Source organism: Muntiacus reevesi, chromosome X, assembly GCF_963930625.1.
Source record: "Muntiacus reevesi chromosome X, mMunRee1.1, whole genome shotgun sequence".
NCBI lineage: Eukaryota > Metazoa > Chordata > Mammalia > Artiodactyla > Cervidae > Muntiacus > Muntiacus reevesi.
Genome location: NC_089271.1, coordinates 45,192,202 through 45,208,777, shown reverse-complemented (window position 1 = coordinate 45,208,777; position 16,576 = coordinate 45,192,202). Strand labels below are relative to the sequence as shown.

The 16,576-nt window shown below is 38.7% G+C and overlaps 1 protein-coding gene across 1 annotated transcript in view; it reads left to right on the top strand.

The window, feature by feature from the left end:
• Positions 1–16,576, top strand: part of ARHGEF9 (Cdc42 guanine nucleotide exchange factor 9) — a 450,802-nt gene that overhangs the window by 420,156 nt on the left and 14,070 nt on the right. The gene's annotated exons all lie outside the window — the stretch shown is intronic.

Sequence of the window (16,576 nt, the reverse complement as noted above, 5' to 3'; positions counted from 1 at the left end):
GCAGAGACACAATGGTTTGTATGTTCTGGTACTACTTCACCTGCCTTTCCCCAGAAGAAATAAACACTGACCCTAATAAAATGCTTATTCATCATTCGTCTCCCAATCTGCTTCAAACTGATCTCAGAGTTGCTTACTCTTAGAGTGTTCCCGGGTGCCACATGGATTGAGGAGAGTTGGAAACAAGAATATGGAATGAGCTGATACTAGCATATGAATGAGTATCACTCTCTATATTCTCCTTGAGAGCCCTATCTCTTTAAGTTTTCTAGTCTAGGCTTCCAACAGATAACTACGACCACAGGTCCTTTTGTCTCTAGTACCAAGAGTAAATAGAAGGAGGCCCAAGGTCTCTGCTGTGGGTTTTGGCTTACTTCAGTGTTTTAGTCACTGAAGCCACCACTTTGCTGCTTAGCCTGCTTAACCATTGGACCCTTTGGAATTTCCCTATTTATGTTGACCTGCTTACCCCTGCCTCCCAGAGGCTTCTGTCCTGAATAGAATAGAATGCTGGTTAGATAGACCTTGCTCGCCCAGGCCTTTACCTATCAAGTCCAGGATAACAAAATGAGACCTCAGCATGCCCCCAAGTACAGCTGCCTGCAGTACAACAGTTTAGCCTGGTCCTAGGTATATTAGACCATCTGGGTTTGCCAACACGGTTGGAGAGGAATTTTTGGAGGTAAATTCATGTTCACTAGGAGCACACTATTCTGCTTCCATCTCTCCCATTTCTTTCTTCTTTCTCCAGTAGGCCATGAGTGTTTTCTCATATAATTGGGGAAGAGTTAAAGGAATGGTGCATGGCGATAGAGTGGTCCTGTGTCCTTCAGAAGCCTGTATTACTTCTGTTTTAACTCACCAATAGGTCCTTCAAGGCAGCTTTTTAGGTGAGGCTTTGTCCATCTCCACAACAGCCATGCTTCCAACCAACTGAATTACATTCAACTTGCATGTCCTAAATATATAATCTGGGCTAGGTCTTGTGGTTGGTACACAAGAGATATCAAGATAACTAAAATAAAATCTCTACCTACAGTCTCAGTGTTTAGTGAGAACCTATAAACATGGGCCATAACAAGGATGGATGAAGTCCTCAAGGCACTCAGAATATGGAGTGGTTAATTCTAATTGAGGAAGATCTTTGTAATCAGTCAGGATAAGTTTAGTGTACTGCAATAAGAGATATTCCCTCAAGTCTTTTTTTCCTTGTTGTTTATACATTTTCTTTTTTAATTTATTTGTTTTAAATTGAATGATAATTGCTTTACAATATTGTGCTGTATTCATACATCAATATGAATCTTAATGGCTTAACATATAAGAGTTTATTTCTTGCTCATACAAATCCTGCTCTGAGTCCAGGTGACTTTACAGAGCAGCTATCACCCATGTGATAGTACATGATACGGGCTTCTTCTGCCTTGCTACACCTCCATCTCAAGATGTAGTTCTATAATCACCACAGCTGAAGAGAGAGCCCTAGATTGTTTCTCACTTACAGTTAAATTCTCTAGCCAGAACTGATCATATGGCCTCATCCAACTTTAAGGAAACAGAAAACTGTCAAAGTCCTACAAACTCAGAAGGGCAGGAGAACTAGATATGAATGAACATTAGACATCTCTACCGAAGAAGGAAATGTTTGAACCAAGTCTCAGAAGACAAGGAAAATTCTACCATATTGTGGATGTTAGAGCAATTGAGAAGTTAGGGGAAAGAGTTCACACAAGACAACCCTCCCTTCTGACAACAATTGAGAGCCTAGGGATCCCAAATAACACCCTTAGGTTTGATAATTCACTACAAGATGCACAGAATTCATTGGTATACTCATGGTCATGCCTTATGAAACCTAAAGGATACAGATGAAAATTAGTCAAGGGAAGAAGCATAGAGCAGAGTATAAGAAAGTACCAAACAGAGAGCTTCAATTTTCCTATTCCTGTGGAGTGAGGACAATGTTACTTTCCAAAATAAATATGTGACAATATGCATGGATTATTGCCAGCCAGGAAAGCACACTCAACTTTCTAAAGATTTTGTTGGAGCTTTATCACTGCCCTTGTGGCTGATCCTTGTCTACAGTCCCCTCAGAAGATGAACTGATACCAGGTAACTCAGAGCCCCCACCATAAATCACATTGTTGGTGTGGACAAAAACCCCATCCTAAATCACATTGGCATCCAGACAGAAAATTAATAAGGAAACACAGAGCTTAAATAAAACTTTAGATCACATGGACTTAATTGATATTTATAGAACTTTCCATTCAAAAGCAGAAGACTATACATTCTTTTCAAGTGCACACAGAACATTCTCCAGTATTGACCACATGGAGAGCCATAAGGTGAGCCTCAGTAAATTTAAGAAAATTAAAACCACATCAAGCATCTTTTCTTGTCACAACGCTATAAGATTAGAAAGAAACTACAATAAAAATTATAAAAATGCAATATGATACTAAACAGCTAAAGAATCACTGAAGAAATCAAGCAGGAAGTAAAAAAAAAATACCTAGAGGCAATTAAAAACAAGCACAACAGTCCAAAACCTATGGGAGGCAGCAAAAGCAGTTCTAAGAGGGACATTTATAGCATACAATCTTCCTGAAGAAATACAAAAAAATCTCAAATAAAAGTCCTGACCTTACACCCAAAATATCTAGAGTAAGAACAAACAAAAACTAAAGTTAGCAGAAGGAAAGAAATAACATCAGAGAAGAAATAAATGAAATAGGAACAAAGAAAACAATTGTAAAGATTAATGAAATTTAAAGCTGGTTCTTTGAAAAGATAAACAAAACCAATAATACTTTAGCCACACTCATCAAGGAAAAAAGGGAGAGAACCCAACTCAATAAAATTAGAAATGAAAAAAGAGCAGTTACAATTTACTCCAGAGAAATACAAAGGATCATTAGAGACTACTATGAGCAACTCTATGAAAACAGAATGGACAACTTGGAAAAATGGGCATATTCTTAGAAAGGTGCAAATCCCAAAACTGAACCAGGAAGAAATAGAAATTATGAACAGACCAATCACAAACACTGAAATTGAAACTGTGATTTAAAAGCTCCCAGCAATACTGTAAAGTAATTAGCCTCCAACTAATAAAAATAAATGGAAAAAGAATAAAAATAACAAAATAAATTTAAAAAAATAAAAATAAAAACTCCCAGCAAACAAAAGTCCATAACCTGATGGTTTCACGGGTGACTTCTATCATACATTTAGAGAAGGGTTAACACCTATCTTCTGAAACTGTTCCAAAATATTGCAGAGGAAGGAATACTTCCAAACTCATTCTATCGGGCCACTATAACCCTGATACCAACACCAGACAGAGGTACCCCCCAAAAAAAGAAAAGAAAAGAAAATTACAGGCCAATATCACTGATCAACATAGATGTAAAAATCCTCAACAAAATACAAGCAATTTGAATCCAACAATACATTTAAAAAGACCATGCACCATGATCACAGGATTCAGCCCAGGTATGCAAGGATTTTTCAATATTTGCAAATCAATCAGCATGATACACAACATCAACAAACTGAAGAATAAAAAATATACATATCAATAGATACATAAAAGGCTTTTGACAAAATTCAGAACACATTTATGATAAAACCCTCCAGAAAACGGGCATAGAGGGAACATACCTCAATACAATAAAGGCCATATGTGACAAACTTAGAGCTAACATCATACTCAATGGTGAAAGCTGAAAACATTTCCTCTAAGATCAGGAAAAAGACAAGGATGTCGACTCTTAGAGAAGAAAAAGAAGCAAAGGGAACCCAAATTGGAAAAGAAGAAATTAAACTGTCACTATTCACAGATGATATGGTACTATACATAGAAGAGCCTGAAGATGCTACCAGAAAATTTCTAGAATGCACCAGTGAATCAGATAATGTTGCAGGTTTCAAGATTAATATACATATGCAACAGAAATCTGTTGCATTTCTATACACCAACAAGGGAATTCCAGAAAAAACATATATGTCTGCTTAATTGACTATGCTAAAGTCTTTGACTGTGTGGATCACAACAAACTGTGGAAAATACTTAAATGGAAATACCAGACCAAATTATCTGCCTCCTGACAAACCTGTGTGCAGGTCAAGAAGCAGCAGTTAGAGCCAAACATGGAACAACAAAATGGCTCCAAATTGGGAAAGGAGTACACCAAGGCTATATATTGTCACCTGCTATTTTAGTTTATATGCAGAGTATATCATGCAAAATGCCAAGCTGGATGAAATTCAAGCTGGAATCAAGATTGTTGGGAAAGATAACAATAACCTCAGATATGCAGATGACACCACCCTAATGGCAGAAAAAAATGAAGAACTAAAAGCCTCTTGAAGAAGGTGAAAGAGGGGAGTGAAAAAGCTGGCATAAAACTCAACATTCAAAAAGCTAAGATGATGGCATTGGGTCCCATCACTTCATGACAAATAGATGGGGAAGCAATGGAAGCAGTAACGACTTTATATTCTTGGGCTCAAAAATCACTGTGGATGGCAGCTGCAACAATGAAATTAAAAGATACTTGCTCCTTGGAAGAAAAACTATTACAAATCTAGACAGTGTATTACAAAGCAGAGACATTACTTTTCTGACAAAGTCTGTATAGTCAAAGCTTTGGTTTTTCCAGTAGTCATGTGAGAATGTGAGAGCTGGACAATAAAAAAAGGCTGATCACTGAAAACTTGATGCCTTTGAACTGTGGTGCTGGAGAAGACTGTTGAGAGTCCCTTGGACAGCAAACAGATCAAACCAGTAAATCCTAAAGGAAATAAACCCTGAATATTCATTGGAAGGACTAACACTGAAGCTCCAATAGTTTGGCTACCTGATGCTAAAAGTCGACTCATTGGAAAAGACCCTGATGCTGGGAAAGACTGAGGACGGGAGGACTCCAAAGGGGCAATGGCATCATTGACTAATGGACATGAGTTTGAGCAAACTCTGGGAGAGAGTAAAGGATGGAACCCTGGCATACTGCAGTCCATGGGGTCCAAAAGCCATGGACATGACTGAGTGACTGAACAACAAATGAAAAGATCAAAAAGAGAAATTCAAGAAACAATTCCTTTTACCATCACATCAAAAGGAATAAAATACCTAGGGCTAAACATACCTAGGAAAGACAGAGGGCAGGAGGAGAATGGGCAACAGAGGATGAGCCATATGGATGGTACCATCGACTAATAGACGTGAGTTTGAGTAAACTCTGGGAGTCAGTGATAGACAGGGAGGCCTGGCATGCTGCACTCCATGGAGTCGCAAGGAGTCAGACGTGGCTGAGCGACTGACCTGAAACATAGCTAAGGGGAAAAAAAACCTGTATTCCTCGAAACTATGAGAAACTGATGAAAGAAATCAAATATTCATGTTGATGTTTGGCAAATACCAGCACAATTCTGTGAAGCAATCATCCTTCAATTAAAAAATAAATAAATTAAAAAAAAAATAAGACCCAAACAGATGTTCATGTATTGGAAGAATCAATATTGTCAAAATTACTACACTACCCAAGGCAACCTTCAGATTCAACACAATCCCTATCAATTACCAATGGCATTTTTCACAGACCTAGAACAACAACAAAAAAAATCTTAAAATTTCTATGGAGACAAAAAAGATCTGTAATATTCAAAGCAATCATGAGAAAGAAAAATTAAGCTGGAGAAATCAGGTTCCCTGACTTCAAACTATACTACAAAGCTACAGTCATCAAAGCAGTGTGGTACCGGCACAAAACTAGAAATACAGATGCATGGAACGTTATAGAAAACCTGGAAATTATCCCATGCACCTACTATCCATTAATCTATGACTAAAGATGCAAAGCTACACAGTGTCAGATTGATAGTCTCTCAAAAAATGATGCTGGGAATACTGGACAGCTAAATGTAACAAAAATGAAATTAGATGAATCTTTAACAATATACACAAAAATACACTCAAAATGGATTAAAGACCTAAATGTGAGGCTGGACGTTGTAAAACTCTAAGAGGAATTCTTAGGCAGAACACTCTGTAATAAAGCACAGCAATTTTTTTTTGATCTATCTGCTAGAACAATGGAAGCAAGAAATAATAAACAGATGGGAGCCTACTCAAACTCAAAAACTTTTTCACAGAAAAGGAAACAATAAGCAAAACAAAATGACAACCCACAGATTGGGAGAAAATATTTGCAAATAATGTGACAGACAAGGGATTGTTCTTCTGCATATATAAATAGCTAATGATGCTTAATGACATCAAAACAAATAGTCCAATCAAAAAAAAAAAAAAAATGGGCAAAAGACCAAAACAGACATTTCTTCAAAGTAAACATACAGATCTCCAAGAGACTCATGAAAAGATGTCCAACATCACGAATTATTAGGTAAATTCAAATAAAAATTGCAATGACATATCTCCTCACACCAGCCAGAATGGCTGTCATTAAAAAATCCACAAGCAATAAATGCTGGAGTGAGTGTGGAGAAAAGGGAACCCTTCTACACCATATGTGGGAATGTAAATTTGTATAGGCACTATGGAGAAGAGTATGGAGATTCCTTAAAAACCTAAAAAATAGAGCTACCAAATGATTCTCCAATCCCATTCCTGGATATGCATCTGGAGAAAACTATGATCCAAAAGGATGCATGCACCTTCCCATCAGGAAGCTTCCACAAGCCTCCTATATTTATCCATCAGATGGGAGACAGAATGAAAACCACAACAACAGAAAACTAATGAAAGTGATCACATGGATAATAGCTTTGTCTAACTCAATGAAACTATGAGCCTTGCCACATAGGGCAACTCAAGTTGGACGGGTCATGGTGGTGAGTTCTGACAAAACGTGGTCCACTGGAGAAGGAAACGGGAAACCACTTCAGCATTCCTGCCTTGAGAACCCCATGAACAGTATGAAAAAGAAAAATGATATAACATTGAAAGATGAATTCCCCAGGTCAGTAGGTGCCCAGTATGCTACTGGAGAAGAGCAAAGAAATAGCTCCAGAAGGAATGAAAAGACTAAGGCAAAGTAGAAACAGTGCCCAGTTGTGGATGTGTCTGATGGTGAAAGTAAAGTCTTATGCTGTAAGAACAATACTGCAAAGGAACGAGGAATGTTATGCGCATTAATCAAGGTAAACTGGAGGTGGTCAGATAGGAAATGGCAAGAGTGAACATTGACATTTTAGGAATCAGTGAATTAAAATGGGCTGGAATGAGTGAATTTAATTCAGATAACCATTATATCAACTACTGTGGGCAAGAAACCCTGAGAAGAAATGGAGTAGCCCTCACAGTCAACAGAAGAGTCCAAAATGCAGTACATGGGTACAATCTCAAAAATGACAGAATGAACTTTGTTTGTTTCCAAGGTGAACCACTCAATATACCAGTAATCCAAGTCTATGATCCAACCACTAATGCTGAAGAAGCTGAAGTTGAACGGTTCTATGAAGACCTACAAGATCTTCTGGAACTAACACCAAAAATTTCTGTCCTTTACATCACAGGTGACTGGAATGCAAAACTAGGAGTCAAGAGATACCTGGAGTAACAGGTGAATTTGACCTTAGAGTACAAAATGAAACAGGGCAAAGATTAACAGAGTTTTGCTAAGAGATCACACTTGTCATAGCAAACATCCTGTTCCAACAACACAAGATAAGATGATACACATGGACATAACCAGATGGTCAATACCGAAATCAGATTGATTATATTCTTTGCAGCAAAAGATAGGGAAGCTCTATACAGTCAGCAAAAAAACAGACTGGGAGCTGACTGTGGCTCAGATCATGAACTCCTTATTGACAAATTCAGGCTTAAATTGAAGAACAGGAAAACCACTAGACCATTCAGGTATGACTTAAATCAAATCCCTTACAATTATACAGTGGACGTGACAAAAAGATTCAAGGGATTACATCTGATAGACAGAGTGCTTGAAGAACTATGGAAGGAGACTCATGACATTGTACAGGAGGTGGTGATCAAGATCATCCCCAAGAAAAAGAAATACAAAAAGGCAAAATGGTTGTCTGAGGAGCCCCTACAAATAGCTGAGAAAAGGAGAGATACTCAAGACATAGGAGAAAAGGAAAGATATACCCATTTGAATGCAGAGTTCCAAAGAATAGCAAGGAGAGATAAGAAAGACTTCCTAAGTGATTGATGTAAAGTAATAGAGGAAAACAATAAAATGGGAACAACTAGAGATCTCTTCAAGAAAATTACAGATACCAAGGGAACGTTTCATGCAAACATGGGCACAATAAAGGACATAAATCGTATGGACCTAACATAAACCCAAGATATAAAGAAGAGGTGGTAAGAATACACAGAAGAACTATACAATAAAGATCTTCATGGCCCAGATAACCACGATGGTGTGATCCCTCACCTAGAGCCAGACATCCTGGAATCCGAAGTCAAGTGGGCCTTAGTAAGCATCACTGTGAACAAAGCGAGTGGAGGTGATGGAATTCCAGTTGAACTATTACAAGTCCTAAAAGTTGCTGCTGATAAAGTACTGCACTCAATATGCCAGCAAATTTGAAAAACTCAACAGTGCCACAGGACTGGAAAAGGTTAGTTTTCATTCCAATCCCAAAGAAAGGCAATGCCCAAAATTGTTCAAACTACTGCACAATTACACTCATCTCTCATGTTTTCAAAGTAATCCTCAACATTCTCCAAGCCAGGCTTCAACTGTACATGAACCTTGAATTTCCAGATTTTCAAGCTGGATTTAGAAAAGGCAGAGGAACCAGAGGTCAACTGCCAACATCCGTTGGATCACTGAAAAAGCAAGAGAGTTCCAGAAAAACATATACTTCTGCTTAATTGACTACACCAAAGCCTTTGAGTGTGTGGGTCATAACAAACTGGAAAATTCTTAACAAAATCGGAATACCACACCTTAACTGTCTCCTTCGAAATCTGTATGCAGGTCAAGAAGGAAGAGTTAGAACCGGATATGGAACAACCCACTGGATCAAAATTAGTAAAGGAGTATGTAAAGGCTGTATATTGTCACCATGCTTATTTAGCTTATATGCAGATAACATCATGAGAAATGCCAGGCTGTATGAAGCATAAGCTGGAATCAAGATTGCCAGAAGAAATGTCAGTAACCTCAGATATGCAGATGACACCATCCTTATGGCAGAAAGGAAAGAACTAAAGAGCCTCTTGATGAATGTAAAAGGGGAGAGTGAAAAAGCTGGTTTAAAACTCAACATTCAAGAATCTAAGATCATGGCATCCAGTCCCAACACTTCAATGGCAAATAGATGGGGAAACAATGGAAACAGTAACAGACTTTATTTTGGGGGGCTCCAAACTCAGTCCAGATGGTGACTTCAGCCATGAAATTTAAAGACGTTTGCTCCTTGAAAGAAAAGCTATGATCAACTAGACAGCATATTAAAAGCAGAGGCATTACTTTGCAAACAAAGTCCAACTAGTCAAAGCAATGTGTTTTCCAGTAGTCATGTACGAATGTGAGAGTTGGAATATAAAAAAAGCTGAGAGCCAAAGAATTGATGCTCTTGAACTCTGGTGTTGGAGAAGACTCTTGACAGTCCCTTGGATTGCAAGGAGATCCAATCAGTCCATCCTAAAGGAAATTAGTCTTGAATATTAATTGGAATGGCTGATTCTGAAGTTGAAAGTCCAATACTTTGGCCACGTGATGCAAAGAACTGACTCATTGGAAAAGATCCTGATGCTGGGAAAGATTGAAGGCAGAAGGAGAAGGGGATGACAGAGGATGAGATGGTTGGATGGCATTACCGATTTGATCAACATGAGTTTGAGCAAGCTCCAGGAGTTGATGATGGGCTCCAGGACATCATGGGGTTTAGTGTTGGATACCACTGAGTGAGTGAACTGAACGGAACTTCAAGTCTTCTAAAACTAACACCAAAAGAGATATCCTTTCATCATAGGGGACAGGAATGCAAAAATAGGAAGTCAAGAGATACCTGGACTATCAGGCAAGTTTGGCCTTGGAATACAAAGTGAAACAGGGAAAGGCCTACTAGATTTTTGTCGAGAGAACATACTGGGCACAGCAGACACTCTCTTCCAACAACACAAGAGATGATTCTACACATGAACGTCACCAGATGGTCAACACCAAAATCAGATTGATTATATTCTTTGCAGCCAATTATGGAGAAGTTCTATACAGTCAGCAAAAACAAGATGGGACCTGACTCTGGCTCAGATCAGGAACTCCTTATTGAAAATTTCAAACTTAAATTTAAAAAAAGTAGGGAAAACCACTAGGCCTTTTAGGTATTCAGGTAAACCAAATCCCTTATGATTATACAGTGGAATTGACAAATAGATTCAAGGAATTAGATCTGATAGGTGGAGTGCCTGAATAACTGTGAATGGAGGTTTGTAACACTGTACAGAAGACAGTGTTCAAAACCATCCCCACAAAATAAATGCAAAATGGTTGTCTGAGGAGCCCTTACAAATAGCTGAGTAAAGAAGAAAAGAAAAAGGCAGAAGAGAAAAGGAAAGATATATCCATCTGAATGCAGAGTTTCAAAGAAGAAATAAGAAAGCCTTCATAAATGATCAGTGCAAAGAAATAGAAGAAAGCAATAGAATGAAGACTAGAGATCACTTCAAGAAAATTAGAGATGCCAAGGGAACATTTAATGCAAAGATAGGCACAATGAAGGACAGAAATGGTATGGACCTAAGAGAAGCAGAAGATATTAAGAAGAGGTGGCAAAAGTACACAGACCTATACAAAAGAGATCTTAATGACCCAGATAACCATGATGGTGTGATCACTCACCTAGTGCCAGCCATTCTGGAGTGCAAAAGCAAAGTTACTGGAGGTGATGGAATTCCAGCTGAAATATTTCAAATCCTAAAAGATGCTGCTGCTAAAGTGCTGCACTCAATATGTCAGCAAATTTGGACAATCCCGCAGTGCATACAGGACTGGGAAAGGTCATTTTTCATTCCAATCCCAAAGAAGGGCAATGCCAAAGAATATTCAAACTACCATGCAATTGCACTCATTTAACATGCTAGCAAGCTCATGTTCAAAATCCTCCAAGCCAGGCTTCAACAGTATGTGAACCAAGAACTTCCAGATGTACAAGCTTTATTTAGAAAAGTCAGAGGAACCAGAGATCAAATTGCCAACATTCATTGGATCATATGAAAAGCAAGAGAATTCCAGAAAGAAAAAAAAATCTGCTTCATTCACTACCCTAAAGACTTTGACTGGGTGGATCACAACAAACTGTGGAAAATTCTTCAAGAGATGGGAATACCAGATCACCTTACCTGCCTCCTGACAAGCCTGTATGCAGGTCAAGAAGCATCAGTTAAAATCCGACATGGAACAATGAATTTGTTCAAAACTGGGAAAGGAGTGTGTCAAGGCTGTATAGATCACCCTGCTTATTTAACTGATATGTGGCGTACATTATGTGAAATCCCAGGATGGATTAAGCACAAGCTGGAATCAAGATTGCCACGAGAAATACCAGTAACCTCAGATATGCAAATGACACCACCCTTAGAGAACTGCCATATGACCTAGCAATCCCACTCCTGGGCATACACACTGAGGAAACCAGAACTGAAAGAGACACGTGTTCATCACAGCACTGTTTATAATAGCCAGGACATGGAAGCAACCTAGATGCCCATCAGCAGATGAATGGATAAGAAAGCTGTGGTACATATACACAATGGACTATTACTCAGTCATTAAAAAGAATACATTTGAATCAGTTCTAATGAGGTGGATGAAACTGGAGCCTATTATACAGAGTGAAGTAAGCCAGAAAGAAAAACACCAATACAATATACTAATGCATATATATGGAATTTAGAAAGATGGTAATGATAACCCTATATGCAAGACAGAAAAAGAGACACAGATGTATAGAACAGACTTTTGGACTCTGTGAGAGTCCAAGGGTGGGATGATCTGAGAGAATAGCGTTGAAACATGTATATTATCAATTGTGAAACAGATTACCAGTCCAGGTTTGATGCATGAGACAAGTGCTCAGGGCTGGTGCACTAGGATGACCCAGAAAGATGGGGAACACATGTAAATCCATGGCTGATTCATATCAATGTATGTCAAAACCCACTACAATATTATAAAGTAATTAGCCTCCAACTAATATAAATAAATGAAAATAAATAAATAAAATAGCATTTAAATCATAAAAAAAGTGAAGATGAATTGAAGAGCCTCTTGATGAAGGTGAAAGAGGAGAGTGAAAACCCTGAGTTAAAACTCAACATTCAATAAAGTAAAATCATGGCACATAGATGGCAAAACAATGGAAACTGAAAGAGTTTATTTTCTTGGGCTCCAATATCCGTGTGGATGGCACTAAAGCCATGAATTAAAAAAATGCTTGCTCCTTGGAAGAAAAGCTGTGACAAACCTAGACAGCATTTTAAAAAGCAGAGACATTACTTTGCCCACAAATTTCCATATAGTCAAAGCTATTGCTTTTCCAATAGTTATGTACAAATGTGGGTGTTCGTCCATAAGAATAAGCCAGGAAGTTTGAGGAATTTGGAGAATATAATAGGCATATGTTATTGGATTGGTGGACAAACATATAAAACTGAGATATGGGCAAATCAACACAGGTAAAGAGGGACCTTCCTGGAAAGCTGTTAGATTTATCTCCCCTACAGAGATCACCTTTCCCTCAAATTCCAACAGGAGTTAGACATAACAGGTCACTATAAGGCTATTGGTATACCAATGTCCTTTTGGGTAAATAATGAGTGGTTGCTGCAGTTACTTCCATGTTGTAGCTACTCAGGACCTTTTTGGGGCATTTAATAGAGAAGCCTCTAAATATCAGGATCAGGGGCCAATAATATTGTCCTAGAATCTTGCTAATAAAAGGGTGATCTGCATGCCAGCAGCATCAATTTCATCTGGAAGGTTGTGTGAAATGCAGAATTTCAAGGCTTGTCTCAAGACCTACTGAAGCAGAACCTGTATATTAAGTCACTCGGATAATTCATATGAATGTTAAGTTTGAGCACTGCTCTAGGTAACTTTTGGCTGCTTCAACAAGTGCAGAGGTGGAAAAACAATGGCTTGTTATAAATGTGAAATTATCTGTCCTCCTGTAGACTTGACTCCAGTCTCATTTTCCATGGGCCTGCCATCAGCCCCTTCTGCCATGGTGTCCATGAAAAGGGATGCCATTCTCTGCCCCTGGCAACACTTCCCTCTGATCTTGGACTGACCATATTTCCTGAAATAGTCCTGTGACCCTTATCTAGCCCTACTCTACTTTAGTCCTAAGGAAGTCCTGACAACCTAGAGACCCACCCAGGGCACAGTCAAGGACCCATAAGCAGCCCTTAACAGACATACCAGCAACATGCAAGGTTGCTAAAAGCTCCATCTGCTTCTCTGTCACAATCTGATTTATAATGGTCAAGCTCTACAAATTTTACTGCCACGTCTGTGAGGTTAGACATGAGTGGGTCTCCTAGGAAGTGACCCACACTGCTAGGGAAGCTCTATGTTCACTCTGAGCTCATTTTTTTCCCACTAGGGAAACTATAGGTATGACTTTATGCTGGCCTGGGGGTGGGATGGTAATGTGGTCAGAGTATAGCCACTTTTCTTACCATTTTGAACCAGTCCTTCTCAGTCTCTCTGTGTTCCAAGGGTTGCTTCAGCCTCACTCTTGGGTTTCAGGATTTCCACTCTGGTGCCTTTTCTTTAGATTGTTCCTGCCAGGTCTTCTTGTGAGGGAGATTATATCACCATATTGATCTATACAAGTTTTCTTTGTCAAGTATACCTCAAGAAATCTGAGTGGGGGTATATATCAAACTTCTGGTTCCAGTTAGATAAGTGGCTTGGAGGTTACCATTCTATCCTAACAACAAGTGAAAAGTTGAAGAGACAGAAAAGTCAACATCTCTTCTGTTGGGTAGAGCACAGGGCAAACTGCTTTACTCAATATTGGAATCATGGTTTGCCTGAGCAGAGACTCATGATCAGAATATACTTGGGATTCAATTAACCAAACTGTAACTGATGAATTGCTGGAAGCTCACTGTGGACAACTCAAAGTTGAAAACTCAATTGGGACAAAATCATAGGGAGTCCTGTGAGATTTAACTCCAGGAACTCAACAAGGTTCTAACAGTAAATATTGGAGAAAAACAACAATCTTGCTTATGGTATGAAACAGGGAAAAGGAATGATTTTGAAATATGCCCAAACAATGTGTTCTTCTGAAAAACGCCCACCACCAGAGGAAATTAGTTAATGAGAAGCTAACCTGCTGGGGTATTATCAGAACCTAACTCCCTGGCAGAAGGGAAGTATCCAACTATAGCTGAATCTAGCTTTCCACATGAAAGAAAGGAAATACCCAATTCCAGCCCATTCTAAACCATTCTGACCCAGCTAAGGGGAAATAAAAAAACCTGAGAAGCATTTGTGAATTTAACAGTCTAAAAACAGGCTCACTAAAAACTGACACCTGATTTTAGGGCTACAAAACATTTCCCCTGCCCCCACATCTCACACCACTTTACTAAAGGCCTATTTATCTTTTTACAGTCATTTTTACCCAGTACAACATTTCTGGCTATAAGGAAAAAAATATAACATGTATCAAGGCAAAGACCCTCACCTTTGAACACACACACACACGATTTGAAGAAAACAAGCATCAGGACATACCAAGAATGTTGGGATTATCAGTCTGGGAATATAGAACAACAGTGATAAATATGCTCAGTGTTCTAGTGGTAAAGTATACTGCATGTAAGAATACATAGGGACTTCCCTGGTTGTCTGGTGACTATGACTCCATGTTCCCAATGCAGGGGACCCAGATTCCATCTCTGGTCAGGGAACTAGATCTCACATGTTCCAACTAAAGATCCTACATGCTGCAACTAAAAAATTCACATGATGCAACAAAGATCAAATATCCTGCAAGTTTCAGCTAAGACCCAGGACAGTCAAATATTTTCTTTTTTAAAAAAGAGGATAGGAAATATAAGCAGAGAGATAAAAATCTTAAAACATTTCTCTGATAATGAGTAATGTTGAGCATCTTTTCATGTGTTTGTTAGCCATCTGTATGTCTTCTTTGGAGAAATGTCTGTTTAGTTCTTTGGCCCATTTTTTGATTGGGTCATTTATTTTTCTGGAATTGAGCTGCGAGCCAGAAAACACAAGCTAGAGATCAAAAATAAACAAATACTACAACAAAAATGAAGAATGGCTTTGATGGGCTCATTAGTAGATTGGATACAACTGAAGAAAGTATCTCTGAGATAGAAGATGATTCAATAGAATCCTCAGAAACTGAAAAATAAAAGAAAGAATGAAAAGAGAACAGAACATTTAAGGACTGTGGAAAAACTTTAAAAACAACAACAACAACAACAAAGCATCATTTGTCTAATGGGAATACCAAAAAGAGAAGAAAGAAACAGACCGTGTGCCTTGGTGCCCTTGGAGGTGCTGGTCACCCAGACCCCCTGGGATGGTTCAGCTGCCCTTGGCTTGAGCAACTTCAGTGCTGGTTTATCAAAACACACCAGCCTCAGGCAGCTGATCTTTCTGGAAAGTTTTAACTGTGGAAAAGAAAGGAAATGTCTTAGCTTTAGAAGCTGGACCTGCCTTGAGGGCTAGGCAAACAGGTGGAGGAGCCTCCATTTCTAAGAAATAGAGAGGAATCCGGAGGAACATATAAGGTCCTGAGGGCTTCTGAACCCCAACCATGTTAGCCAAGCATGGCTTTGCCCAACAAGGGAAGAAGCGAGATCAAACCCTGAAACTTTGGAGTGGGAGCACTGATTCCAAGACCCTAGACTACCAGGGAACTAGCCCTAGGGAGTATCAAATAGAACTCCCACAAGGGAAACCACTTGAATACAACAACTGGCATCACCCAACCACCAGTAGCAACCTGTGCAAGATGCTTCTTCTAAATGACAAACAAAACAAAAATGCAAACCCAATCATCTGCAGACAGGATTACCTGACTGCTGTCAGAATTACCTCAGCCTTGCCCATCAGAGGAAAAACAAACAGAAACTCAGCACAAATCTCACCCTATACGAAGCTTACACAAACCACTGGACCAACCTTATGAGGGCACAAAGCAAAAGGAAGAAGGCATTTAACCTTGAAGCCTGGGAAAAGGAGACCACAAACATAGTAAGTTAAAAAAAAATAAAGAAAAGGCAGAGAAATACTATGCAAATGAAGGAACAAATTAGAAATACAAAAAGTCCAAATAAATGAAGAGGAAATAGACTAGCAACATGAAAAAGAATTCAGAATAATGATAATAAAGATGATCAAAAACCTTGAAAACAAAATGGAGAAAATGCAAGAATCAATTAATGAAAAAAAAAAGAATCAATTAACGAAGACCTAGAGGAATTAAAGAATAAGCATACAGAAACAAACTACACAATTACTGAAATTAAAAATACTCTAGAAGGAATCAATAGCAGAATACATGATTCAGAAGAACG